We start from the raw sequence: 2,794 nt of genomic DNA on the forward strand, positions 1-2,794 counted from the left end.
TGGTTGGCTACCATAAAAAGCTAAAATGTTATGCTCAGGATGAGAGGCTAAGCACTGCACTCAGGGTCAGCCGCTTTGGACCCAGAGAAGAGCACGTCTGATTGCATGCGGGTTGATGCCCCAGGTCCCGCCTCTGAGAAAAAGTTATCGGTAGGGTCTGATGCTCTTTGGGTGGATGACACCTAAATGAACATCAGTACAAAGTCCCAATTTATTTCCAATATCAGAGATCAGACCTCTACTCTTGCCTGATGCGTCTAAAACAAAAAGGGGGAACTGTAGAGAGCTGTGTAATGCTGCGCCTTAAAGATGGAGTTGGTTTTCGCCTTCCACCTTCCCGATGGTGAGTGCTCTCTGTCAGGAACAACTCCACATTTGGCTAAGGCCGAGGATCTGGCTTGCTTCCATGTATGTGGACCTATTTGCATTGCCCACGTGGCATGCTGGGGCTGGCTACCCAGAGGCTATTTAAGCTGTGGGCTGGCTTTCCCCAGGGTCAGGTGATTGTTTAAGGTTCCTGAATAAACTGCATTGAAAAAAAAAAAAAAAAGATGATACAATTTCCGCTAAGGAGGGAGCAGCCTTACCAGGCCACAGAAGAAGACAATGCAGCCACTCCTGATGAAACCTGATAGACTAGGATCAGAAGGAAGGAGAAGAGGACCTCTCTTATCAGTGGACTGGGAGAGGGACACAGGTGGGGAAGAGGGAGGGTGGGATTGGGAGCGAAGGTCAGAGGGAGGTACATAGGAGATACAAAGTGAGTAAACTATAATTAATAAAAATAAAAATATTTTTTAAATAAGAGGATACAATTTCAAGACATGTTGTTTCTAATAGTTTAGGTGAGAAATAATGTCATAGTGGACTCTCATCCCTCTAAAAGCACAAGTCAAAACAAACTCTTTCTACAGGTTGCCTTAGGTATCTAATCACAGCAGAAGAAAAGTAATTGATATATTAATTTTAAACTATAATTTTTGTTTTTTGGATAAAGTTCTAGAGATTGATTGCATTATAATTGAAATGTACAAAGATTAACAGTCATCTATCTTACACATACACACACATATATATATTTAGGAAATATATATATATATATCTTGTTCCAAATATTTTGTGCATAGAGGTGCTTTGTGTACATGCTTACCTGGCTGGGGTCTGGAGCCATAAGAGGGCTTGGATCTCATAGAACTGAAGTGACTCATGGTGGTGAGCTTCTTTCTGTATGGGTGCTGGGAATATAACTTGCGTCCTCAGAAAACAGCTAGTTCAAATTAGCCATCTCTACATTTCATTATAAGCTGCTCTTTATTCTTGTTTTTTTTTTTTTTTTTTTTTTTTTTGAGATAGGGTGTTTCAAACCAAAACTAAGTTGACTAAAATTTGTTAAAAAGAAAAATATATCATCAATAATCCAACAACAAGAACACATTTTTTCATTTATTGTACATTATTATTTTTTCTTTTTTAACATGGTATGGGCCATATTTTATGAAAACAATTCAGTGCATCAAACATAGTCAAACACTTATGACAGAGAATTATGCAATTGATTTCCCCCCCATGGTCAAAATTCAGAAAAAAACATGAGCTATTTATTTGGATATTCCTATGAGGAATATTGTTTTGTATTTAAAGATTTATGAAAGGAAATTATATCCCTATAAGTTAACAACACATAGAAAACATGGTGTTATTTGCATATTTATAAAGTTTTTATTCATTTATGTTTGTATTGTAATCACCTGTGTCTATGATATTTTGTTATTATATGTGATATTTTAAATAACTATAAGCAAATTGAACTTTATGATAAAAAATGAAAGTATGTAGTAAAAAAAAAGTTTAGGCTTTATGTTTTAAGAAGTAAAATTGCATTAATAGTTTGAGAATAATCATATGAGTTGGAATGCATACCAATTTTCTAAAATTTTAGGTCAGAAAATATGAAATGATTTTCTTTACCAATTTATTATTTTGCTTTATTCTTTCAGGAGCCAAATATTTTCATTCCAAATGTATGTATTTAAGAATGTTTAGGAACCTCATTGAAACATAGTTCTGTAATTAAAGTAATTGGAAATCTAAGAAAAGTTGGTCATGGGTTCATGGATAGTCTGGGTTTCAATGATATGTAGAGTACTGTGGACTATTAGTGAGAAACAGTCTAAAAATTAAGCAAAATAAAAGTGTTTAGTTTATGTATTTCTGCAGTTAGAGGTTTCATCTACAAATTAAAGAACTCACATAAACCATCACTACAGTGATTATACTTCCTAAGTATATAACTAAAATCTTGACATTTTTATTCCAAGACAAGTGAAAGGAGTAATTTTATTATTTATTATGAACTCCACAAAAACTTTAGTGAACTAAGACAACATTCTTGTCGAAAGAACACAACCTTTTACATTCCTATAGATGGTGCCTTACCTTTATAATACAGTTATGAAGGCACAAACACCTGTTTTTAAAGATTTATTCTAATTTAATCATATAAGTGTGTGTGTGTGTGTGTGTGTGTGTGTGTGTGTGTGTGTGTGTGTTGGTATGTGCATGTGTGAATGCATTTGCCTGAGGAGGCCAAAAGAGACTTTGACTTCCTGGAGCAATAATCAGTTTTGAGCTCCCCATTTTGGTTGCTGAAAAATGAAACAGGTTCTCAGTAAGAACACTGTGTTCTATGAATGGCCAAGGCACCTCTCCAGATCCACAACGCACTTTTAAAATAATTAATAATTTATGTATTACTTGTTTAGGCTATTCTAATCATTTAGAACTGATTGACCTT

This window comes from Meriones unguiculatus, chromosome 3 (assembly GCF_030254825.1).
Source record: "Meriones unguiculatus strain TT.TT164.6M chromosome 3, Bangor_MerUng_6.1, whole genome shotgun sequence".
Taxonomy (NCBI): Eukaryota; Metazoa; Chordata; class Mammalia; order Rodentia; family Muridae; genus Meriones; species Meriones unguiculatus.